Source organism: Crocodylus porosus, unplaced genomic scaffold, assembly GCF_001723895.1.
Source record: "Crocodylus porosus isolate Cpor-Errol unplaced genomic scaffold, CroPor_comp1, whole genome shotgun sequence".
Lineage (NCBI taxonomy): Eukaryota > Metazoa > Chordata > Crocodylia > Crocodylidae > Crocodylus > Crocodylus porosus.
The window spans coordinates 24444116-24471889 of record NW_017728947.1 but is presented as its reverse complement, the minus strand read 5'-3'; positions in this window follow the sequence as shown (position 1 = coordinate 24471889).

The window sequence follows — 27774 nt, the reverse complement described above, 5'->3', positions numbered from 1 at the left end:
GTCAGGTTGGTCTGACATGACCTGCCCCTAATGAAACCGTGCTGGTTGCCCTTGAGCATCATCCCTGAAGCCGGCCCATCACAGATGTGCTCCTTGAGGATCTTCTCAAAGAGTTTCCCTAGGATTGAGGTAAGGCTGACGGGCCTATAGTTGCCCGGGTCCTCTCTCTTCCCTTTTTCGAAGATGGGGACCACATTAACTATCTTCCAATCATCTTCCAACACCCTGGGGTGGAAAGCATCTGGACCCACTGACTTGAACATGTCCAGCCCCTCCAGAAGCTCTTTAACCCGGTCCTCCCCAACCTGAGGTCTGGAGGCGTTCCCCTTGAGTCCGTCTTGCGTCACAGCGGGGAAGTCCCAGTCCTTGCACAAGAAAATGGAGGTGAAGAATTGGTTAAAATGTTCCGCTTTCTCTTATGGTGCAACCACCAGATTGCCCAGTGTACTTTGCAGGGGCCCCATATTACCCGGCACCTTCTTCATCCTCCCTATGTATTTGAAAAAGGACTTTTTTTTATCCTTGATCTTGGACGCTAGTCCTAGCTTTATGTCTGCCTTAGCTTTTCTGACAGCCCCCCTACAGGCCCAAGCAGAGGAGGTATATTCCTCTTTGGAGATATCACCCCCCTTCCACCGGGTGTACGCCACCTTTTTGGTAATCAGGCATTCCCGGATACCCTTGGTGAGCCAGGGGGGCTTTTGGGCACTCTTGCCCACCTTGCTTCTTGTTGGGATGGACACCCTTTGGGCCCTAAGTATCTTTTCCTTAAGGAACGCCCACTTGTCCTGGACACTGAGTTCCCCTGCCCTCAAGGACCCCAGCGCCTCTCCTACTAGTCTCCTCAACTTGTTGAAGTTGGCCCTCCTAAAGTCTAGGGCTGCCGTCTTGCTGCAGGCCCTTGACACCCTGCGCTGGATGGTGAATTCCAGCAAGCGATGATTGCTATCGCCCTGGTGGTCAAGAACCTGGAGGCCCCTTACCAGGTCATTGCCTGTGGCCAGGACCAGGTCCAACAGGGCACTTCCTCTGGTGGGACCGTGCACCTCCTGAATTAAGTGGGGGTCCAGTATCTCGTCCAGGAACCTCCTGGAACAGTCTGACCTGGCTGACTGTTCCTCCCAGCAGATATCTGGGTAATTAAAACCACCCATGACAACTACATCCCTTGCCTTAAGTGCCTCTGCAAGCTAGCTCAAAAATTCCTGGTCCAGCTCCTCCCCTTGGTTGGGGGGTCTGTAGTAGACCCCTACCTTCAAATCGCTCTCTCCATGGCCCCCTTGTATCTTGACCCAGAGCACTTCAGCCTGCCCTTCGTCTGACCCCATTCTGTTGGCAGAGGATGTGTAGTGCTCCTTGCCATACAGCGCCACACCCTCACCTTTCCTTCCTTCTCTATCCCACCTGTAAAGCCTATAGCCCCTAATGCTAAATGCCCAGTTGTGGGATGAATCCCACCATGTTTTTGTTAGCCCTATGACATCTGGGTTTGAACTAGCTATTCTGAGGGTGAGTTCCTCCTGTTTATTCCCCATACTGTGAGCATTGGTATATAGGCATTTAAGGCCTTGCAAGACTGTGTGTGCCACCCCCTAATTAGGGAGACTGTCTGGATCCCCGTTCCTTACCTCAGCACTCCTTGCCTTTGTCACCTGTCTTGCTCGGATGGCATCTCTTTGTCTGCCTGTGGCCCCCTTGCCCGGCGAGGCTAGTTTAAAGCTCACCGTACGAGATCAGCCAACACGTGCACGCTGCTCCCTCCACTCCTGTTCCCCAACCAGTGGTTTATTCTGGTTTTATGAGGATGAAAATGTTTTGTAGAAGGACTGGATTCAGCTTAGGCTCTGCAAAAATATTACTGTATAACTTTGGAAACTTTGGAAAGACATCTCTCCATACCTCAGTTCCCCATCTGTAAAAACTTGGTGATAATATGGAATCTTTTGCCTGCTTCTTTCTTTATGAAGAGAGATTCTCTCCTACTTTGGGTTTGGGCAGTACCTACCACACTGGGGCAGTTAGGCTCTCCTGATAGAAATACAATTTGTACTTGCATCCCTCTCCTGCTTCCCAGTCCAATACTGGAAATCTTGTGATAGTAAGAGTATAATAAAAACAAAGGAGAGAAGAAATGAACAAAAATATTGTCACACCATCTGGTGGCAAAAGAGCCTATTTAATTTGGGCTGTAGACAAAAGGACAATACGTTGCTGGCCGTCCATGGAATTTTTATTTTGGGTTCACCTTCACTGGGTTAAAATCTGGGCATTTCAGAATTTACTGGGGAGAAACTATTATAATTAAAGATTTTGGTACTTAATTTTGTGTGTCTTTATTAAGAGCCAAATATGAAGCCCATGAAGTCAATGTGAGTTTTGCAGTTACTTCAGCAGGTATTGGATTAACATCTTAGGGAACTGAATGTATTTGGCTTAAGTAACAGGTATGGCTAACAGCACTACAAATATAAGGATAAAGCACTGAGATGGGAAAGAAGAGCTTAGGTTAATTCAAGGGGAAATTTTCTGGGGAGAAACATGATACAAGTAAGCAAAAGAAATTATAAGGGGCTCTAACAGACAGCAAAATTGTCTAACACTGTAAGCCATAATCATTTGTTAAAGAAAAGGAATACATTTCATGCAGACTTCTGAAGAAACCATTGGATAGGACCAAACATTAAAAACATACTGTAAAAAACATACTTGGTTAAGACCTATGTAGGTAGCCCATGCAGCTGGCTTAGAATATTTCTGGACAAGTTTCTATTGAAAAGCAGTGCAACAATAGAGGGATAAAGCCAGGAGAGAACAAAAGAAGTTAGAGTTTACCTCATCAAAAATGATCAGATTTATAAAGGATTATTTAAAAAGAACTCTTTTTTTCTTAAAGCCACAAAGTAGTAAAATAATATATGGAGGGATTACTTAATCCAAAACCCACTGAAACAAATGAGTCTTTCTACTCAGTTCAATGGGATTTGGGCCAGCCCATAGCTACTAAATCAATGTACCCATTCTTCTCTCATGTACACATGCAAAACTTACATTGCTCAGTGGGCCCAATTCTGAAGGCCTGACTATAAATACTTGCATTGGAAGCATTCAAAGTTTTTTGGGAAGAATTCAGCTCTCAGGTTTCTTGTTTTGTTTTCAATTGTGTGGTAATTTAAAAATACTTCTGCAAACATCTAACATTCTTATAAAGCTTCTGATGATTTCGGTGAGCCTCTGATGTTCTCCATTCTCACATCTCTGATTAATCAGATAAATCAGAACAACTCAATCTATTTAAAAATACATAGACCTGTTCATTTTTGTCTGAGAGTTTTTTAGCCTCTGGCCTTTTATGTTCACATAGCAGCAACCCGTTTTCTTTCTGTATTGCTATGTGGCTCATACAAACATTATACTTAATTCCCTTTGTGAAGGAGTTTGAAAAAGCTTTTTAATGTCATTTGTTTGTCAGTTTAAATTCAGCTTTGTGTTTGTCTTTCATGAGTTTAGGCATGGCTGTTTAACAGTACTACTTCATATGTCCTTTGAGACATTACTGATGGCATTGTACCAATTATATTAATAGCGGGCAGAACATGCTGTCACTGTGTTCCATTCACAAACCAAAACATGTAGTTTGGAAACTGCAGGCAGTTTCATTTTTGAAAATTGAAAGCTAAACTCTTGATAGTTTGGTGAAGTGTTTCTTCCCCCTACTGGTGAACTTCTGTTTCATTTAATTTATATAGACTTTGTAGCTGATGCGTGCCAGCATTTGGTCAATGGTATCATTTTTCTTTGGTTTCCAATATCAGTCCCAAGACAGCAGTACTAAAATTTATAGCGGTGGACTCCAACATTAGTAGTATTCAACTATCAGTGCCTTATTGAGCATAGCAATTTAGAAAAGCATAAAATGACCACAGCTAACTACTGTGATGCAAATGGGTCGATTCACTGACCAGTGTTTGCAGGTCCTTTTGTCTGCAGTTGTACTGCTATCTGAAATTCAGTAGATTCAGTGTGAATGAATTCACTAAGACTTTGGGGTTTGATCTGCCTAAGTTCACTCGCAGCATTTTGGGTTGAATTTCAGGATCCTAAGTCTGAAACTTTAAATTTTAAAGTTTTGTTGATGTTTCTGAATTGTGAAATTATGACTTCCTGATAATTTTCTCACCCCCCCCAACACACACACACACACTCTGACCCTGCAGCTCTCAGGAGATCAATGGCTGGCAGGGCAGGACAGCAGAGCATGGAGGCCAGCAGATGGCCTCCATGTCCTGTGCGCAGAGGCTGGATCTGGCTGGGAGTGGTCTCTCCACCTTGCTGCTGGCTGTTGTCTGGGGCCACCACATGCAGCCTGGGCCTTGGCAGTGGCTCGAATAGCAGGGCACGAGGCTGCCACCAGTGGGTGGCTATCCAGGCTCACCCTGTGCTGGTGCCTGAGCCTGGCCCAAACCTCTCCCCTGACCTGTCACACCCCAGGCAGGAGAACTGATGCTCAGCCCAGTCTGTCTCCCTCACCTCCAGCTGCTGCTCAGCAAGAGCCAAGCTGGGTGGCAGCAGCCTCTGCCTCTGCCCGCAGCATCCGAATCCTGGACTTTTGCTTCAATTTACACCAATTGGCCAAGATGCTAGGACAGCCTATGAAATCTGGGACTGTCCCAGCTAATTCAGGATATATGGTCACTCTCATTATGTCTTCATAACAAATCATGAGATAAGGGTAAGTCAGTCTCTTTTACAGTAACAAGGTACATCTGTTTCACATGATTAAGGGTTTCCACTTTGCCAATGTTAGTTATGAGAATTTAAATACTGGTGACACAAAGGATTTTGGGATATTGAATCCCACATCATGTCTGTTGAAATTAATTTTTATTCTTGCTGTACTTTCCTGTGAAAACAGATGTACCTGCATGCATGGGAGTCTTGTCTAGCTAGCTAGAAGCAACATGAGGTCCTTGGAGACTAATGCACATATCACTGCAGAAAGTTTAGCCTGCTTCAGAGCATCGATAAGGTTGTCCAATAGCAGGTTCTCTTGATCTACCATTAGTTATACTGTACTTGGACTATATATGGAGAGTACACAGAATTACGCATTACTTGCAGAATCTCACTCACCACAACTGCACTGCTTTTCACTCCAGATAAATGCCACCAGTGAAGAAAAGATTTTTTTTCCTTTGAGATTCATTTAAAGAAACTGATGAAGTCTTTGTGACAAGAATTCAGGGCCTTGGGAGTAGCTGAGTAATGTCTCTTTAGTTCAGATTTGGACATTCAACTCCTTATACCAGGGGTGCTCAACTTCCAGACCATGGGCCAAATGCAGCCCCTGGAAATCTTTTCATCTGGGCCACAGGGGTCCCCATGGGTCAGGAAATTTGGTGGTGGAGGAGCGGTCATCCACTCACGCACCAAATTCCCCAAGTCCCGTGTGGCCAGTCAGGGCCAGGGCCAGGTCAGGCTGTGACCCCTTTCTCTGTGGCTCTGGGGTGCAACCCCTTGCCCCATGGGGTTGCTGGACCATACCCATTCCCCCATGGCCCTAGATTGGGGCTAGGCCACAGCCTCCCACTCCTTCCAGGGGTCTGGGCTATACACGCTTTTCCCAAGGAAGAGAAGCCAGCCAGCTCCATCTTCTGAATCTGAAAAGCAGAGGTATCAGCTAGGCTATAGGTCACTGAAAGATAGTGCAGGCACTTAAGCTGATGGTGTTGTGCAAGGACCTCCAGTCTAATAGCTACAAGTAGGAGTTTTGCAGGAATTTGCACGTTGGTGACATTTTGTTGTACACTGCTGCCCAGATTCATGGGATGAAGCACTTGTGAGGCATGTGTTGGCCCATCGGGGGATAGGACTGGAGGGAGCCTATTTTTAACCAGTCTAATAATAATATCCTTACCACTTTTCAAAGGCAGTAATATCCTTATCATCTAATAACTTATAGTATATCTACATACAAGTTATTTCTATATGGTTTTACATTTACATTTGGAAATATAGTACATGAAGATTTCTAGGAGGAACACTATGGGAACTTCAGATTCTTTCTATCCACTTCAATTTGCTAAAAACTTTGCTAAGGTAGAAAAAACACAGTTTATTTTCTCTAGTTATTATATAAAACAACTCAGGTTTTTCTCTACTTTAACATTACTATTACCACTTTCCCTCAGTTGCAGTCTTTTAGTTTTGTTGTTTTAATTTGGCACCAGCCTGGTATTTTTCTGATTGTGGGCTTGACCCATTGCAAATTAACACCACACCTACCTCCTTGGCCTATGCATCAGGTAGAAGTTTCTTCAAGTCAAAAAAATTGAAATTATCTTATTTTCATCAAACAAAACTCTCAAGGACCCTGATAATACTGGCTGAGAGAAGGGGAGCAAAAATAGGACTGGAAGACCTACTACACACTAATGCTGAGATCAAAACAAAAACTGGATTTCTTGAAGATGCCACCAGCTGAGGTAATGGAGACTTTACCTCTAGCAGTTTATTTGAAGCTGTAGTTGTCTTGTTATGCAGCAGAGGTTGCATTATGTATTTTCATTTTCAGGTTGTGGTTTGTATTTTTCTATTGAAAAGAGACTTCAGTCTCTAAATACAGACTTAAACCAGAATGATTGTTCTAAAGCACGCTTTTATATACCTTCTTTGTATTCACTTTGCCTCCACCCCCAAAAGGAATCAATAAAGTGTCCATCACATGTTTATTTTGCTTGGCTATTTTTAGACCTTGAAGGTAAAATATAATCTCTATGGGATTGTATTTAAATTGTTTCCTTTTTTTGAGTTTCTATGACACAATATTATGTCCACAGTAAGTTTTATTTTGAATTCACAGAATTGCAGCATTTGAGCAAGGCTTTGAAGAACTGTAATGTTAGGGTTTTGTGATCTATGAAAACAAACATTTTGATCATCATGCTGGAATGAATCTTCCTCTCTCTCCCCCTTTTCATTTCTTCTCTTTAAAAGTCCCCACCTCATTTCTCCTCTTCCAAGAAGCATCATGTTCATCTTACTTGTTGAAGGTGCTTTGAATGGACTCCAATGGTAATAATGTAGTTCTGACTCTTACTGCTCTTGTTTCTTAACATGGCATAGAAGCAATCACCCTTATTTTGTTAAATGTAGAGACTGTATGTAATTACTAATAGTTAATGGCTAAGCCAGCCCAAACTGTCTGGGAGGGTTGTTCCAGTGCATCTCTTACTTGGCACTAATAGCTCATGATGAACTATAAACCTGAGAATGTGAATAAAGACTGTGTTTCATCTCACACTCAGGTCTGCCAAAGGTTTCTGAATACTAAAATTGTCTTTTCCTTTCTTCTCACTGGAGGGTGGAAATGTACAAGGAAACTGAATCATCTGATGCAATAGAGCTTGGACCACATTCCCTTACCATTGGGTTACATGTGATTGCCCAGAACCAAAACCCAAATAGCGCACTTGTCTTTATGGTTCTCAGTTGTACCTTTCTTAACCCACCAATAGCAACAACACCAACCAAACTTATAACAGCTGTAATACCTTACCCTACTTGCTAAAACCAGGCTTGGATGCTGAAGGGAAGCTAGATTGTACAAAACAAATTTGGTATTTATCTTCAACAAAAGAACTAATTTCTTGATAAGAAAAGTATCTGATCTACCTGAACTTCCATAAAATACTTGATTATGGTGCCATGCAAAATAGGATTTAGTGCAACCTAGGTAATAAACTGGCTAAAGTTTACAGAGGTGATAGTTCCCATTTCTGCACAGCCTATCAGACTGGAGGAAAGTGAATGGAGTTCTTCAGTGATCACTCTAGGAGCAGAGGAGTAACTAGGAATTTTGGTACCCTGGCTGGAGTGGGGAGGGTGCTGAGTGTCACACCTCCCTACACATAGACCACTGTCACTATTTCTTCCCCCCAAGTGAGAGTTGCTGCAGCTGCCATGGAATGGTCTTTCCTACATACAATTTGCTGCGGCACTAACTTGACACCATTAAACTGGCCCAGGGTGGTGCCCTGCTTGCCTACCCCTTATTATGCTATTTCCTGGGAATGTAAGGTTAACAATTTCTGCCACAAAATCAGGAGGTATTTTTAAAAAAGAGGAAGGCCAAATCATATTAAAGGAAAAATAGACTTACCTTGAGGGCTGCAGTTAGAGAAATGGGATGATATTTAATAGTACCAAGTGCCAGGTCATGTGCTGTAATGCATTTTATTCAACTGCTTAATGATAGTTTTATTTACAACATTAGTCAAGTATAATAAGAATAGTTTATACTTAAAGCTGGGGCCTTATTAATTCAAAGCAACAGAGGAAGTGAAAAGATGGGTGTATTTGTTGATCTCAGCATGATTATGAGCCACCAATGTAATGTGAACAAGACAAAGGAAAATGCAATACTAGATTATTGGAGAACAACATTCTGGTGGAAATAGGAAAGTTTTAATGCCATTGTACAGTGCACCGATGAGATGAAATACTGTGTATAATTCTACTGAAGATGGAAGTTATTATATTAATGTTTAACTTTAAGCCTGTGATTACATAATGGGGACCTAAATTAGTGGTGGACTGTTCTACAAAGCAAGGAAATAGCTTTCCTTTTAAAATATTATATTTGAATTATATTGTTTCCTAAGAAGACTTTTCTTGCTTTTATCATATACAGATCTCAGGGCTATTTTTTGCTTTTTTATGCTGTTTTTCAAGTGCTGTAACTTTAAATTGCCTCATTGATTATTGCTCGTCTTTCCCATGTTATGGTTATAAAGCAGTAACATGAACATTAATTAACTTTTAAATCATACATACAGTCAGGTAACTTGTTTGAGCTGGATATAGATAAATGTTAACTGCTCACTAGCACATGTACAGATAGGCTAACAAGAATGGGCACAGAAACTCTCTGAAATGTTGGACAGCTTGAGTTTAACCTAGTACCCAATGGAGCCAATAGGAGTCTTGCCATTGACTTTGGCTGTAATTGGTTCAGACCCTCTATGCTCCCTCACAGGAGGTGAGTCTTCATAGTTTTCTGTATTTTCTATTTTTATTAGTAATTTTAAAGACGTTTCAGATAGGATGGACTAAATATACAGCACTAACACTGAGTTAGGGGCTCACGGGTGATTGAGCTCTTAAATGTAAAGGATGGATAATGTCATGCAGTTGCACTCAGTACTTGACCTTGGAAGTGCTTAATGGTATTAGCCTAAGGGAAAAAAGGAAAAAGAAAAAAAATACATGCTGCTTTTTGGTATCATTCCTTCTGATGTTGGTAAGACCTTTTAAAATGTAAATAAAAATGTATTATCCCTTTAGGAAAACCCCCCACAAGTCTTGACTTTGTTTTAACAATAGTATTGTAAATGTATGCCTGGCATGCCATTAAATTCAATAGGTATTTTCAGTTCTGTCTCTCATTCACCAAGTAATGGATTACTTTCATTTAAGATTATAAGTCTTGCTACAAAGGGAAAACCTGCTTTGATACCAACATGAAAAGGCACTTCCAAACCCAAAGACAACTTAGCTATAAATAGACAGTAATGACATTATTGTAGCTGAGGAGACTTCATTCCATTAAAAAACTTCACTCAAGAAATGTAGAGAAATGCTTAATTTTTAATGATTATGATTTAAATCTGTTTTATAGTGATTACTTTTTTCCTATAAATATTACAGGAACATTAACAATTTTACCTCCCGTAATTCTAATGAATGAATTTTCCCTATCCTTACTGAAAATTACACCCAAAGAGGACTTTGGTTTATTATTCAATATTAAATGGTCTTAGGTTTCAGAAACAAATTTTGCTCACAGGATGTCTGTAATCTCTCTTTCAAATGATGTTTAAAATTGTGATGAATTTCCTTGACATTATTTGTTTCATGTATGTTATTGACTATAAAACACCGTTTTTGCTCATTTAATTACAGCAGCAGTTCTTGACTTTCTTAGACTCAAGGCAGCCCTTGAATTGACTGAAGGCACTCTCATTTGATTCCAGACACCCCTTGTTTGACTTGAGTCTCCCCTCTATAACTTTTGTGAATGGTGCAGAACCCCATTTCAAGAGCTAATTTATTTATTATAGTGTTTACCTCCTTGCAGAAGGGCTGGCAGCAGAGGCAGGACAGAGGCCAGGCAAAGATGAACCTGAGTCTCAGCACCCTGGTTCTGAATAACTGAATTAAACATCTAAGAGTCTAGAAGGATTAAGAATTCTGTTCTAATTAAGGGTTAAAAGCAGAGTTTAAATAGATTTCATTTATTGGGGATGCATAAAAGGGACATATTTCCTAAGTATGGGACAGAGCCTACAACCTAAGCAGGTAATGTATTGGAGAATGGTAATAGTAGTAGTTCATTTCCATTTTACAGATGGGGATCAGAGTCACCAAAAGGCCAAGAATAAGTAACTCTTTCAGAGCCTTACAGGGTCTGTGGCACACCTGTGAATTAACCTCTGAGTTTCAGTTCCGTTAGCCGGAGATCATACATCTCCATTAGAAGCCTTGGCACTATTGTGAGTAACATTTGCAGAGTTGTCCAAGTTCCAATACATGATTTCGGAACTTGGATGACTTAATATGCTTAAAAAAAAATTCAGTGAGATTGTGAAAGTTATTCCACTGACATTGAGTGCATTTACATGTGCCTCCAACTGTACAGTAATAACTGCACAGTCAATTAGTACTTGCTTTAGCATTACTGTACAGTCCCAGTGGTGCATGGGTTGTTTTCGATCCTACTGTGCAGTAGCAATGGGTTACTGCACAGTAGTTTGTTGCTACTGCACAGTAGCATTGGTGTCATGCTTCATGCCCGCTGATGCTACGTTGCCATAGTGACAAGCTACATCATCATAGCTCATCGCTACAGAGATATAGCGTCTTGTGTAGATGCACCCAGTGAGTAATACTTATTTTCCAAGGTGTCAAAGTCACTTATGAAAATTGGACTTATGTGCCTAAGTCAATTAATTGCTTTTGAAACTGTTACATTCTGTCTTTAGGTTTAAACAGCTTAAAAGTTAGACCTCATTCTGGAAACTAAAAGATTACGGGGCTTTGTTTTAAGCTATACTCTGTTTATTGATGCATACATTGTGGTCTCTTTCACTGATTTCAAAGTGAAGCACAGTGTAGCAGTGATCATATAACCCATCTTTGAAGCACAGCTTGCTTCTAGTGTTCAAGGTGACAGCTTTTCAGAGCAATATACTAACATTTATCAGTTGGAGATAACTTTTAATTCAGGAGCTTCATTTTTCAGTGAACTAGCTCAGCAGACAGTTAGATGGTAATGAAGATAATATGATATCTTAGTCCCTCTGCCAGCATTTTTCTTTGAAAAGAACCTATTTTGGCATAGGTCCAAAGTAAGGGTGAGTTTTGCGCTGAATAATTATCCAAGAGAAAAGAGTGGTCATAATGATGCTTCCCCTTCTCTTGATCTCATAGGCAATGACTCTAATGTTAGCTTATAGTATGGATAGGGCGGTAGATAGGGCAGTGTGATGAAATCAGAAGCAAAGCTAACCGTACTTTATCATGCATTAGCAGATGCATGATGAATAGATCCAAGGAGGTGATACTTCCCTTCATGCAGCATTAGTCAGACTGCAGTTGGAGTACTACATCCAGTTTTGGGCGCTATACTTGAAGAAGGATGTGGATAACTCCAAGAGGGTCCAGAGGAGGGCCACTCATAATGTTAAGGGTTTGCAGGCCAAGCCTTATGAGGAGAGACGGAGGGACCTGAGTTTCTTCAGCCTCCACAAGAGAGGCTGCCTACAAATGCATCAGGTCAGGATGCAAGGAATTGGAGATGCCCTGTTCAGCAGGGCACCACTTGGGGTAATGTAACATGTCGCCCTCCCCAGTGCCATCTTTCCTGGTAATCTGCGCTTTATGTGGGGCACCCTTGGGGCCTTCTTGGGCGTTCTTGTGTCCAGCCCTGTACTCGCCTGCCACATTTTAATGGAAATTATTATGATAATGTTCTTGTGAGTGGGAGACTGCCTATTGTATTGCAGATGTTGGGGCTTTCACCTACATGGGCCTGACCCCTGTTTTTCTCTAGCTAGGCCTCCCTGTCTAAACCCACTAAACAGGGTTTGACTCTGAGGCTCTAGCCTTTTCCAGTGTCTTGCATCTCATGGCTCCCTTTCCTGCTCCAGTCTGGAGCCCGGTCCCCCCTAGCCTGGGTGCTGGCCCTACAGCCAGGGGGTCGCAAGTTCAAAACCAGGGGACGACCCCAAACTTGCACCTTCTCAGTCAAAAACAAAAAAAACACCAAAATAAAATTGCACCCCAGGTGCGCAAGGCCTCCTTGGCCTTTTCAAGATCACGCCTTCAAGGCACCAGAGTCTGTGCTCCCCCAAAAGCCATTCCCTCACTGGCGCTGGGGTCTGTGCCCCACCCAAAAGCCATGCCCTTGCTGGCACTGGGGTTACCACTCCACAGTGGGTCCCCAAAATGAGGCCTCCTCCTTCCCCTTATAGCCTCACCCAAGCCACTGATGTTATTCAATAATCGCAAAAAGGAAGGAATAGTAACTGTCACCAACCAACATGATCAAGCGCAGCAGCAGGTCAGCTTACATTCGCAGGGCTCGTGCCTCAGCTCCCTTCCGTCGGCTACAGTCCTTGCTGTGGTGTGGCTGCTGTCTCCCCACGGCTTCTCTAGTTCCCGCCTTTGGACCACTCACCCAGCTTCTCTGTGGCTCTCCTACTTTCTGGTGACAGGACTAGGGTTCCCTGTTACAGGTAACAAGGAACAATGGTCACAACCTGACAGAGAGCAGATTTAGACTGGATATCAAGAAGAACTTCTTCATGGTGTAGGTGGCCAGAATTTGGGATGGGCTTCCAAGGGAGGTGGTGCTCTCCCCTACCTTGGGGATCTTTAAGAGAAGGCTGAATAGGCATCTGGCTGGGGTCATCTGACCCCAGCACTCTTTCCTGCCAAGGGCAGGGGGTCAGACTTGATGATCTGTTGAGGTCCCTTCCAACCCTAGCATCTATGAATCTATATCAGAGTAATAGAACTGCTGCTGTTTAGATGCGCATATGCCACTTCCCCTGCATGCCTCCATCCCCCATTCTAGAGATCTTTAGTGAAAAGGAATCACAAAGAGGATAGGATGTAGCAATCTAGTAAGCCTTTGAGTTGTATAGTAAAACTCTTTGAGAGTTTCCTATTGTATCTCATTTGGAGTTTTGGTTGGGTTGGTGGATTCTGGGGTATGTAAATTCACTAGACAAATACTGTCTCATGAGAAGGCATAAACTTGCAGCAACTCTGAGGTCAACTGATGCTCTTTCCCTGATATTTATAGACCTTTTCAAGTATACAATTTAAGCTAGGCATGCCAAGCAAGTTGCACAATGCTGTATATTGCAGGGGAAGAAGTAAGTACCTTCATTTTTAATTCCAGAAATGATGATCTTGCATTTAAAAGCATGATTAGCCTCAAATTTCTGGGAAAATCTCCCATTAACCTGGATAATGACATGCGTGTTTAATGTGTATTAGCCTGATTTAAGGCACATTAAGAGTGTATGTCTACACATGTATGCCCTTGACACATCTTTAAAATGGTGATTTAAGGCTATTCAAGCCTAAATTTGATACCTGCATAAAGCAGGTATCAAATTTATGCACAAATAGTTAAATCGCATTAGCAAACGTGTAGATATGCTGACGTGTGCCCATTGAATTGGGACTAACTTTTGTCCCAAGTCTGTCTTCACATCCACAATAATGTGCATTAGCATGTCCATGTGTGGACATGTGCCTAAATTGCCTTAATGCATGTTAGGCTAATGCGCCCTAAGTTTAGGTGCACATAAAATCACATGTAGAGATGCCCACAGAGTAGTACCACAAGATCTATTTTACTTTTCTCTCTTAACTTCTGAATTCCAGTGAGAAAAATATTTTGTTTAGTTTTATTTGAGCATGTTTGACTCTTTGGAAATTCACTTGATGGTGAGGAATTTAAAAAGGAGTTTTCAGGGCCCAGGGTGTGAAAATAAATGAAATGATACACGTTACTCATATTTCTCCTTTATGAGATATTTCAAGTAGTTTTGATTAAATATTCTTCCTTTACTGGGGCTTCTAGCTAGATGTTTCAACCTGGGGTGAAATAAGAACTAAGTAGGAGAAAATGAAATCTATTCAGCAGTTACAATTCTTAAACTGAAGCAAAAGCGTACTAATGAAAATAGTTTGCTTGTGACAGATGAAAGGGTGCAGCAGAAGACATAAGTAAAGCAATAAAAACAATGGCCATGAAGACTATCATCAGAGGCATGTGAAACAGTCACAGTGAAATCAGACATAATATCCAACTTAACTAGTCAGTGGGCATGTCTACACAAGCTGCTATACTGTGCAGTAGCATAGTTTACTGTGCATTAAACACACATGTCTACATGCGCACACGCTTCCTGCACAATAAATGATGGTACTTGTGAGTAAATTTGCTACCAGGAGATGCAGGTAGCAAATTCACTCGTGAGTAGTATGTACACATGCCAATGTAAATTGGCTCCTGGTCAGCCCTGCCACTAGGGGACCAGCCTGAGATTAGCCCTAGGTTTCCAGGTCTAGGAATCTCTCCTGTCCTAGGGCTGGGCTGCCTCTATGGAAGCCCCAGCCTCAGGTCCTTAAAAGCCTTTTGGCATTTTGAGCCCTGGGGAACACATGCAGGGATTCTGAGGCCACTCCTGGCCTCTGTTTTCCCCTGGGCAGGTTGCAGGCCAGCTGCAGCAACCTGCCTGCACCCTGGTGCTGCTGCCTGGCCACACAGCTGCCAGACCCACACTATCCAGGCCTGCAGGCTGCTCCAGGCTCCTGCCAGGCCTGTCAGTACCCAGGCCCAGCTGCGGGAAACTCTTGGCCACCAGGGCTAGCTCGAGCTGTCCACAGCCCGAACCCAGCAACCTGCCCAATGCCTTCAAGTGCTGCAGGGCATAGCCTTACTGCATGGCTTCCAGTCCCATGCTGTGCCCCTGTGCTGGGCCCTACAGACAGCTGCCCGGGCCTGGCAACACAAGGGACAGCTGCACGGAGGCCTGGGGAGCCAGTGTGGGACCCCTGATGGCCTCATCATTGCCAATGCCAGTGACCAACATGCAGGGCCCCAATGGCTTATGGAGGAGACTGGCAACCTTATGGTACCATGGAGTGAGGCAGAGGTGCAGTGCCAGTTTGCATGGGACAGATGCTTCAATGACCACATGCATGAGGGGCTTCTAGGCCTGATGCAGGAGCATGGGCAAGACTGGTTGATGCGGCTGTGCTGCATAAAGGTCAAGGTCAAGCAGGCATGGTGGGTCACCATCACCGACCACAATCATTTGTCAAGGAGTGCCCACAAGTCCATTCCAATTATGTGGCAACTGACAAAGATCCTCACTCCCTGGGACCCAGGCCACAGCCATGCTGTGTACAGCATGGATGGCCTGCCCAAGCCCCTGCCCTTGCTTGGCACCCATGGTGATGTGTTACTGGGGCAGAGGGCCCCTCAGGGCACCATCAGCCAATCCTGCTGAACTCTTCAGCTGCAGCCTCCATTAGCAGCTTGGGAAGCCCAGGCCAGTGCCTACCTTGACAGCTTCACAGCCTGGCCCCTAGCCATGAAGTGTGGCTGGCCATGTCACTGCCAGCTGCCAGCTGCACCAGCTCTTCCATGGGAGGGGGGCCTGCCCTGTCCCCCACACACTGCACGCCATCATTCAAAGAGTCTGCCTGGAGCTGCACACCGTCACTGCCAGCTGGGAATGAGAGGAGCTGCCAGCCATGCCTGCCCTGGCTAAGTGGTAAGCCCTGCACTAGGGAGAAGGCTCTCCCTACCTTTGTTCTTCCTTTACCCCCCATCTCTGCCTGGCTTGGCTGTACTTCCCTGGCCTTGGGTTTCCCCTGCACAGTACACAGGATAGTGCAAAACTTTAAGCAGCCCATGCCCCCGCAGCTAGGTAGGCACGGGCCTCTCACATGCCAAGGGCACGGGCCTCTCAATGCTAGTGGCAATGTCCTCCTTGGCTGTGTGGGGCAGGGAAGTGTAGTGCAGCCACAGGTAGCCCTCCAGATAGTAGCAGGGGTTTCAGGGCAGCTTGGGTTTTCCCCACACACCATCAAAGTTCAGGGTCCTGTGCCAGTTGTGTACGTGTGCCTGAGGCACCATGGCAATAAGCAGCAGCAGGGTGTAGTGGGTCAGGCACCCCACAGTCCACAAAAACAGCTCCTTGTGCAGCACCCAGGACATGCAGCAGGGTCATACTTGGGGTACAGTGCCAGCATGGGGGGGATGACAACTCATGGGCATGGGCAGCTCCTCATCCCAGTTGGGTCTGGACCTGCAGAAGCCCATGCTGCCAGGATCCTGGCCTGTCCCACTCTGGCCTGGGAATGGGGCAGGGGAGGCAGACTGCTTGTGACCAGCACCCAGCAGCTCACCTGTCCTTGTGGAGTGAACGAGGATGGGGAGCTTGGCTGGTGGGCGCCTGGGCCCAGGACAGCCTGACCAACTTATCATGGTCCCTGGGCACCTGTGCATGCCCAGCCCCTGATCTGAGGCCAGGCAGTGCATGGCCCCTGGTACAGAGCATCTTACCTCAGAAATGTTACAAACTCACAGATAGCTTCTTTCTCATGGCTCCACTGGCCCTGCAGTTGCACACAGAGGAAAGGCTGGAATTGGCAGCCAGGATGTGGTCTCAGGGTCACTGCTGCCCACAGCCAGGGCCCTGTGGATGTGGCAGCTCCACAGGAGAAGGACCCAGGACTGCACTCTCCTCCTAGAGTGGCTGGTAATGGTGTCAGGGGATTGCCTGGCAGATGCATGGGCCCAGTGGGCAGAGGATGTGGCCCACCAGGACAGGTGGCAGGTGAATGATATGGCATACCAGGACACATGGGTCCAGAACAAGGATATGCAGGACCCACATAAGGAGGTGCAGGACCAGGCAGACAGGGAGTTCCAGCTGCAGCTCGTGGCTCTGGAGCTTGTGTAGGTAGAGACCCTTCAGGAGCAGGGCAGTCCTGGCCAGGACAGAACTAGTGAAGGACAATGGCCACTGGATGCTGGACAATGTGCTGGCCCTGTCATTTGCCTTTGTTTCACCCACTACCTGGCCCCTGACCTTAGCCTTACTGGTCCCTGGCAACAGCCCGCTACTTAGCAGCAGGCTCCACCATGGGCCTGGGCAGACGTCCAGTGCCACCTCCACCATCCAAGAACCCCAGTCCCAGACTCTGCACTAGGTCCTCTTCCACTCAGCCCCTCCTCCTCAGCCCAGGCCTTCCACTCACCCTGGCTTCATGAGGGTGTAGAGCTGGAGCTGCCTGCAGTGGGGCCAGGACTGCATGCTGGCCCTGCTGGCCCTGGACACTGGCTGCTAGCAGGGAAGCCACCCATGCTGGGGGACCACCAGTCACTGTTACCCCTGAGTGAGCCCCCCACCTGCTGGGCTTACTGCAGCATGTCCACCCATGAGGGAATGACCAGAGGCCAGGGTACTGGCCACCTGTTCCTCGGATCTACCTCCTAGGTGCTTCCACCTCACAGCCCGCATCCTGGGATGATACATGAACCACATTGTAAATGATTTGCATGGGGAAGAGGGTATTTTATTGTTGTGGACTGTTTAACTGTTGTTCTTCTGACATGTGTCTGTAGTGAGTATGGTGATGAAGGTGGGTGTGGAGGGTCAGTGGGCAGCTGTCCAGGTAGGCTACAGTGGGGAGTGTGGGAGAAAGTGGTCAGCCAGTGATGCTCACACCTAGTGCCCTGGCCCCTCAGGGTGTGTGTGTGGCTCACCCAGTGCCTAGGTGCAGGGTGCTCTCTGCTGTCTTTGCCACCAAGGCTGGTGCTCCCACTGCCAGGCATCCTCTGCCCACCACCCCTCCTCCACCTTGGCCTCACAAAACAGCTACCCCCAGACATGTTGTGCAGCATGCAAGCTGTGATGATGACCTGGGGGAGATTGTCCATGGTGAACTTCAGGTGGGCGGTGAGGGTCTGCCAGCGTCACTTGAAGTGGTTGAACACAAATTCCACCAGGGCATGGGTCCAGCCCAGGCATCAGTTAAAGTGGGCCTGGTGGGGTTCCAGCTGGCCTGTGCATGGTCACATGAGCTAGGGCAGGAGTGGGTAGGCAGGGTCCATGATGAGGAAGGGTGGAACCACCACAGCACCCAGCTGCAGGTCTGGCACCCCTGGCATGAAGTATTCACTGTCCACCAGGGCTGGCAGAGCAAAGTTGTGAAACAGATGGATATCATGGCTACTGCCCCCTGAGCCAGCTCACACATTTGTGAAGGTGCCACAGTGGTCAACAATGCCCTGGAGCACCATGGAGTGAAAGCCTCCCTGACTATAGTAGGTGCGGTTGCTATGGGGCTGGCTGGTGATGGGGATGATGCACTGGGGGAATCCCAGGGCATGGATCACTACTGTCACCACCAGGGGGTCCAGGAACCAGAGCACAATGTACCTCAGCATGTCCTGGAGGGCACTGCACACCTCCAGGACAGCCTCCCTGGCAGTGGCCTTGCCTACCACAAAGATGTGGCCTATATAGTGGAGGCTGCCGGGCATGGTGTCTGAGAAGAGTGAGGGCCAAGTGGGTGTCTGTGGGGAGAGGCAGCCACATGGTGATATTCTGCTGCTCCAGGTACAACTGGAGCTGCTCCAGGAGGTGGCCCAGGTCATCCAGGACACCTGCAGATCCTGCTTGTCATCCCAGGTCTGTTGGATGACATGCAGCCTGACATGCAGTCCTGGCTGGCCCAGGGGGCCCAGAGGTGACAGGGCTGGATGTCTTGGAGGGTGAGGGTGGCCCCAGCAATGGCATCCAGGAGCCCATTGTTAGTGTCCCTGCCGGGGTCTCACCAGATGGACAGGGTCCAGGCAGCAGCAGTGCAGTGGTGTTGGCCCAGAGATGGCATGCTGCTGCTCGGCAGAGAGTTGCTGCATGTTGGGGAGCTGGGAACCTCAGAGAGCCACGGGAGCTGGAAACCTCAGACAGTAGGCCAGCAGGGCCAATACAGTGGCCAGGAGGAGCCTGGGCCACTGGGCATCGCTTCCAGGTACAGGAGCTGGAACAGCCATGGCATGGAAAGGCAGAGGTGGTGAGGAGAGTGCTGCTGCATGCTGCCCCTGCTCTGTGCATACTGCTGGCCAGGGAAGTGGCTCTGTGCATGATGCTTTTGGCCAGAAGTAGAGAGTGGGGCTGGCCTCAAGCTCCCCCTGGTGGTGGCAGGGGCACATTGCAGGGCCACAGGAAATGGCACCAGTTTGCTGCTGCCACATTCCTGCACGTTCAGATGCCTGCCCGAGATTGTTTACTTGCAAGTTGTTTACTTGTAAGTGAATTGAACTTGGATCAAATCCATGTATCAATGTGCCCCGTATTTTTGTACTATCATGGTCAAAGCTTGGTCTAAGTTTTGATTGCATTTAGTTGGGGGTAAAACTTTGAAGGGAAACCTGTACCTCAGCCCCACTCCTCCCCCAGTACATTGAGCCCAGCTGGGAGCCAGGAGGAGCTGGGCACTGACAGTTTTTCCACAGTAGACAGTGTGTCCTGCAACAAAGGGCATGTGCAGGGGTGTGTTGTGTGGCACAAAGTAGCAGCACAAATTTATGCTGATACTATTTATGCCATTGGAAGCACATGCCCCTGGTCATCTCTACATGGCCAAGGAGTCAAAACACACAGGTCACACCCACATGAGCATGGACATTTGTTTCTCTGGGGACAAGAAGCAGCGGCACAAGGTGTGTTGCTGCTTTTTGTCCTGGGAAATGTCTGTGCCATGTGCCCTTTGGCACACTGCAGGTTATCCTGGTTGAGGTAGGGGAAGCTGGGGCCAGGACTGGGCTGGCCCTAGCAGCCTTACCTTGGGTTCTGGGACCCTCCTGTGACTGCAGCAGTGGTGATCCTGCACTCGGAGCCTGGCTGGCAGCTGGAGTGTGGCTCCAACCAGCCAGGTTATGGTTTTGGGCAGCACGCCTTGCCCCCACATGTGCCGTTCCACATTTTCTGCGTGGGTTTTTTTTTGACTCTAGGATCTCCCAGGGTCAAACTCACCTCCCCTTCTCCTCCCTCCCCCCCGGCTGCTACCTTGAAGTGCAGAGAGTAGCCCAATATGTGATATTTGATGCCTCAGATGTGTCTGTGGCACCACATATTGCACAGTTGGGCTCAACTGGACGTGGCCACAGAGACTGAAACAGAAGCAGATATTTACATGAATTCTCACGATTCAAAATTGTTGCATTTTGCATGGTTCCTTTTGTAACAGATGTTTGAGCTGAACTGACCTTTTACAAGGCATGTCATTATTACTTATTGCATTATCCACCTAATACCAGATTTTTTTTTCTTCCAATTGTTTTCTAAAACCCCTTCAGTATATAGTTTAGAAACTATGATTCGTGCTGCCTTTGACTTGTCTCTGTGATGTTAGTGGCAGCTCTGGGCATTGATCCGGGGTTCTGAATTAGATATTTGAGAGTTTGGTGTGAAGACTTGGATGGATTTTTCCTTTATGCAAATGGATTCCAACACTTCTGGTGGTTTGAAAAAGTTTCAGTTAACTTTTGGTTTTTGAATGACTCTATTACGTCATTCAATAGTATGAATTTTGTTGAAGACCGGAAGTAGAAGTAGTGTGAGAGAGGCTGCTCCAATTTTATTTCAAACTCATTATGGAGTCAAACAATCTAATGCTTTTGAGACTTTTTATAAAATGTCACTGATGCCAATGACAGATTTACTACTGACTACAGCAAGAGTTAGAACAGAAGAGGGGTAACTAAATACTAGGATTAGGTCCCAAACTCCATTCCTTGTATCCCTAGACTTTCAGTATGAAATTCTAGGAGTAGTACCCAAACTGATTTAAAGAACCATCTGAATACTTTTCTGCCTGTTTTATCATCTGAAACTTCTGGATCATTTTATTTAATTATATAAGAGCCCAAATCAAGCTGGGAAAAAACTATCCATCATAAACTTCACAGATATAAAAAATAATTTGACAGTTTCTATTGTGATGTACCCTGTTACATTATGCCAGCAGAAATAAGTAACATTGATTAGTTTTAAATCATAGTGCAACTTGTACAGTTAGTACAAGCACAGACGTGAGTGAATGGCTTAACTCAGATATTTATATCAAACAGTCACCTCTCCTTTTCTGAGACTGTGTTTGGTTTCATTATGAGAAATACTGTAGATGGGTATCAGTATACCAGGAGATCTAGATTTGTCTGATGACATAGCTCTCCTAGTTTACAGCTCAGTTAACATGAAATCAAGACTGAAAGACTGTCTAGCATCTTCAAAAAGATGGGGTTAAATAAATTATAAGAAAACAAATCTCATAAGAACTCCAGCAACTCTTAAACCAAGCTTTGTCTTCAGAGGTAGAGAGACAATACTGCTGACTCAATTCCCATTCCTTGAACATAAAGTGTAAACCACTAGGGGGTGAAGAAAATAATGCCACAACTGGCATGGTGGTACCTGCAATCATTGAAGATCTACCATTTAAGAGTAAGCCTGAGAACTGAATCTTCAACTCATATGTTAATTCCCCTCTGTGATATCTGGAGATTCACCAAAAGTATAGGTATCTATGTGCATTCAAAAAGACAATACCTCAGGAAAATACTAGGAATGAGTGGAGTAGAAAGAAATTATAATGCATGCCAAGATACATTGGAGTATTAATAATTTCTTATATCAAAATGTATTCAGAGAATATGGAGATACCTGACGTGTGTTAATAATGAATCCCTGTCATGTGAAATCAGGAAGCATGTAGCTGGACATGTTAAAAAGGGTGACTGAATCAATCCCTTGGTCAAGGATTGCATAGAAACAGAAAACTGATAGAACTTAATGATATGGAGGAGAGCCACAGCATATAACCAGGGACAAAGAAGTTTTAATTGTGTTTTAAGTGATGTCTAAAATCACAATTGTAGGTATTCCCATTCAAAAATTGTATTCTGGGGGGTGAGGGAAGATAGAATATAATTGCACAGGAAATGAGTTCCTCCCCCTATAAAGCTTTTCTAAATATCGACATTCTTTCCTATTTTGAATCAGGATAAAAAGATGACATCTTAATTTTTAAAAATAAAAAACTAAATGGTTTGGTTCATGTCAAGATAAAAGCTTTTTTCCAAATATTTTGAAATATATTAGTTTGATTTGGACCACTTAATATTTTTAAAATTTACTAAAATAAGCTTAAATTTCAAAATGAAAGTCAATTTTTTTAATGGAAAGCTAGGATCTTCTTAAAGAAAGTGTCAAATGTTTTGAGAATTTCAAAACTTTTTTTCCAAAAGATTGTTTTTAGTTTAAGCAGCAATCAGCAAAATCAACCCTTTCCCAAAAGCAGGTTTTCAGCAAATCAACAACAATATGTAAGTAGAAAATTCCTGGCAAGCTTTTATACTGCATTCTACTTTGTCTCTGCAAGAATCTTTTTGTATGCATCATGCAAGGACAATTTGACCATATATATATTTCTTATACTTACTATACCTATGGTATATTTCTCTCTGTGTATTTCAATGTAACCCGCTTACCCCCTAAATTATTGGTTGAAGGATTGTACAAATGAATTGGAGCTGGAGGATACTTGAGAGCACTGGGGGAAAGAGAATTGGGAAAGAAACCAGAGGCCAGGAATAAAATTGATCAGCATCTGATGGGCAGCACAAACCACAGGTAGGAAAGAAACTACAAGGAAAAGTGATAAGAGATGAGCAAACATGTCAATTAGAAGGCTGTGGTAAAGAGTTTGTTGTTTCAAAAGGCCAACATTTTCTCTGCTTCTTTTATCTGTTATGCTAAACTTTCCTAACACCCTTTCTGTTTTAATGCAATTGAGGCTCACTGGCTATTGAATGCAGCCAGACACATTGATACCTGGAAGACATGAGTTTTCCTTACATACCTTTAGGGTATTTTCAGCACAATGGACAGGGATTTGATTTCACCTCCCATTACTGTTACTAGTAGTCACATAACCGGGGATCCTAGTTTTCTCAGTTAAAAAGTCCAAAATTCTCGTAGTAAAAAAAAGATCTACATTTTTTCATGATTAAAATAAAACAACATTATCTGAACACCACATCAGTTGAACACAATGTTTTATTGATACATGTACAATATTAAAGCAATTTGGAAGTGTACCAGGGCCTCAATCATTATAATAAAATACATTCTAAATACCTATATATTTGGCATTTGATTTCAGATAAACACAGAAAATCAGAGCAGCCGCTACCCCATTCATTCAGCAGGATGTGGGTCCAGCTGCAGCTGTTTGCCCAGCTGCTTTGTGGTGTTGAACAGTTCTGCTATGCCAGTGTCCTGCCCAAGCCCATGCTGTTGCCCCTCAGTCCCAACCCACAGTCCCTACCAGTGCCCTTCACTCCTGACCCACAGCCTCCTGGCCCTGCCAGTGTTCCTCACTCCCAATTCATTGTCCCCACCCCCTCTGGCCATTCTGGTGCCCCTCACTCCCAAACCATAGCCCCTTGTCCCTGCCAGTGCACCTCACTCCCAACCCACATTTCTACACCTGCCCCAGCCCTGCTGCTCACTCCCAACCCACAGCCTCCTGCTCCACCAGCCCTGCTGAAGGGGGACCCCAGATACCCCCTACCCTGCCCAGCCCCATGCAGACTCACAGGATGGCAGTCTGTGGGGACATGGTGGGAAGAGCTTCCAGCATGAGGTGTATGCAGTGCACCTCATGTGGAAGCATAGGCAGTGGCTGGGGCACCATACTCTGCCCCATGCTACTAGCTGTGGCTGTGGCTGGGGTTGCAGCACAATGGGGAGGACTAGCGCCACACTCCACAACAGCAGCATGAAGTGGAGCATGGCTCTGGCCTAGGCCATGCTATGGGCAGCAGGAAGAGGGTGAGGGGCTCCAGGTGGTCTCTGTCCAACCCAGGCTGAAGCATGGTGGCTGCAGCTGTGACTGCAATCGCTATAGCTTGTGCAAGCAGTGGTGGAGTGAGTGCAGTCCTGGCATGGGTGGGAGGAAGGAGGGGATGCCTGTGGCATGCCCCCTCCCTGGGCTGGGGCTCCCATGCTGTATCAGGCAGCCTGCAGGCACCTCCAGGTGGGCCCCACTGGAGCAGCATGGAACTGGGCTCAGCTGTGGCACTGAGTGCTGTCTCAGATCCCCTGCCCCACAACACCCCCCAGTGCCCAGGCACCTTCTCCCAGCATTGGCAGCACCCCCCCAACCCCTTCCACACACACATCCCCTCCACACACTCCTGCCACACACACACACACACATGCTCCCCCCCCCCCCACAGCAACCCTCCTGAATGGTCCCCAAGCCCTGGACTTCCAACCCCCTCCACCACAGAGCAGCTGCTGAGGCTGCTCCCACCACCAAGCCTGGCTGTAAAGTGGACACGTGTATGTGGCACCCCCTGCTCCAATTGCCCTCCCCCTGGAGTGCTGCCAGCCTGCAAGCGAAACCCACAGTTTCCCATGTTTTTCTCCTTTAAAGGAGAAAATGCACATTTTTCCATGGGAAATGGAAAACCTGGATTCCTGCTCATAACTGAATTCCTGTACACAATGCTGGGGATTTACCTTGCAGTTAGGAGTCTACATAAAGACTTTTAGTTTGGTAATGTACATGGAAATCCACAAAATTCAGCCTGAGGGTACAAGGGAAAAACAAGAGAAGGGTGTATAGAGAAATGGCAGGAAGACTTGGCACTTGATGCAGCCTACCTTGTACAAGCATTAGCAAGGGCAAGACACATTGCCACCATAATTCTCGTAGTAGAAGAAAGGAGTTTCTTTAATTTGTATTGTACCTCTTCATTTTGCAGTCACTGTTATCAACCCCATCTCTGCCAACCTACTGCTTAGGTTACACTGCCCAGTAATGTAACTAGGGTGGGTAAGTGGGGCACCAGCCCTAGGTACCAACTGAGAAGGGACACAAGGATAGAAAGTGCTGGAGTGCTTGTACTACTCATTCAGCTGGAGTGATCCCTGTGAAAGGAGGTAAGTGCTTAGCATTGCACGGGCACATCTCTATGAGTTAGAATGTGCATTTCCTCAAGGACAGAGCAGCATGTGTGCTGCTACTATTTGTCCTTGGGGAATCCACATGCATGCATGCTCTGGCACGCACCATGTTGCCTCAGGTAAGGTAGGGGAGGCTGGGGCCAACACTTGGGCTGGCCCCAGCAGCCTTACCTGAGGTCTTGATGGCCTTCAGGGGATGCAAATGCAGTGATTCTGCAGCAGAGAGTCTGGCTGGCAGCCACCATGTGCACCATCTCACTTTTAGGCATGGGATTTTTTGATACTGAGATCTCCTGGTGTCAACCCCCCACAACTCCTGATACAAATTAGTAGCATGGGGAATGCCTGCATGTGTGGTACATGTGATGTATAGTGCCATAGACAGGTCTGTGGTGCCACATACCACACATGAGTGCATGTCTGGATGAGCCCCCTATCCCCACCCACCCTGGCAGAGGCACCAACCTTCTTGGTTCCACCTTGTAGTTATATAGGAGGAGGTACTGCCATCCTGTTGGCTATGAGTACTTTTAACCTTGGCCCCCCTTCATCCAAAAGAACCATGGTTAAATTTAGGTCCATGATGATGCAGAAAACTTGATAGACATATTTTCCCTTTTAAGCAAATATTAGTGTGAGAGTATTCTTAGGAAAAGTAGTATTTTTGGGCACTTCTTCTTTACTAATACTGAATATTTTTCTATTTTAATAAGAGCTTCCTCCTATATTTTTCATATTTCCATTACAAGAAGGAGGAGTGGAAAATCAGCATGGTGACTTTCTCGGAGGTCCAGCAAGGAGATGATTGTACCCTTACCTCTGTGCCTATTTCATAGCTTTGTAGCTTGCTCTTTCTGTTCTTAATAGTTTTTTGCTGTGGAAGAAATTATGACTGGGCTAACACAACAGCAGGGTGGCTGAGTAACAGCACAGTGTCTGAGTGCTGAGTTATGGGGTAGATTTCATCTTAACTCCTATGCACCCACACACAATGCTGCCCTTCTTTTCTTTCTCTTTTTAAATCCATCTTTAAAGAACACTACTTTCATAGGGAGTTTCAGCGGTAATCCAGCTGTCAAAGCAAGATTCTCCCTTTCTACAGATGCAACCAGTGTAAATTGAAATAAAAACAACTGTAATTCCTTCCCTTTGCTGGGTATTAATATGACATTAGTAGCTGGAGGCCCAAATCAACACTGAGGCCCCATGGTGATAGACAGCACAGCACTTACAGTAAGAAAAGCAACACAAATGGTAGAAAGGGGTACAACATAGAAATTGCCACTCCAGGACAAACTGGGAACTAAAATAAAGAGAATAAGTGATCTGCCAAGATTTACCTAGAAAGTCTTTGCAACAAACTGAACTCAGATCTCCTGATTTATGTCCACTGTTACACAAAAATACTACCATGCATCCTTCTTTATAGAGCTTTACAACACAAATCTTTCTTTCCTGGAGTTCAAAATTTTAAAATAAAAATATCTCACCTTTGAAACTGGAACAGGACACCAGCTTTCTCTACTTCCTTAATCTTTTTTCCCCAACCAGACCATGCCTCCTTGCTTCTTTCTCACACAGAACTTCAGTGTAATAAGTTATTGAGCTCAGCTGCCCATGCACAGTGTGCTCTGTGCCATCCTATCTGTTTATCTAGAAGAAAGAAGTCAGTTGAGGGACACCCAGAAAGAGTCAAATCTAGGCATCTTGCAGACCCCAAGTGGTAGTGCATCCTATACCATAAGGGCCTGTTGTTTAAAAATATTCTTTGCCTTGAGATTGCACTTTGGTTCTTAACTAGTGTTTGAGCCTGCCTTGGATTTAGATTGTAAATTCCTTGGAGAAGGAGCTACCTCCTCCTCTATGTTTGCTGAACACAGTGACGACACTTGAGACATAATACTGATCTTAAGATGGGCTGTCAGGAAGCAATCCTTGCTTCCACCCCAAATAGCTTTGGTAAGGACAAAATAAGGAAAAAAATAACACATGAAAGGCAAATTGATGTTTAAGCTGAACATGTTGAAAATGTTCTGTGGCATGGAAGTGCTGTTTCAAAGTGCCAGCGATGGAAGAGATAGGCAGTGGAGGAGGAATATGACAGTAACAGGGAAAATACACATTGAGAGTGATGTAGGGAGTTTCTTTTCATTTTCTGATAGCTTTAAACATTAAAAAGAAAATACTAAAAGAAAATGAGAAGCCTGTTTTTAGATGTACTCCTTTTTTCATTATGTCAGTAATAGGCTTAATTGTGCATCATTAAATAGGAGTTTTGTTAACTTCTAAGAGAGTAGGATTGTACTCTGAAGCATTCCTACAAGTACCTTTTAAAGCATTTGTGATGAACAGGGGAGTAAGACACTAACTACAAATAGTGACTACCAGCTTGTAAAAGAATGAACATACCATAATGACATATACCACTTGGAAAGCCATCTATTCATACTCATCAAATCCAGATAAATATTACCTGTACTCAAATATAAGTATAATAACTAATGCAAGATCTAAGGTGAGCAACTTGCAGTTCTTTCCTATGGACTTAGATTTCTTCCACTTATATCTCCATTAACTTTTCTACACATTGGGCATGTGTATACATGAAAATGCTGCTGGATGGGTTTATTCCAGAGTAATT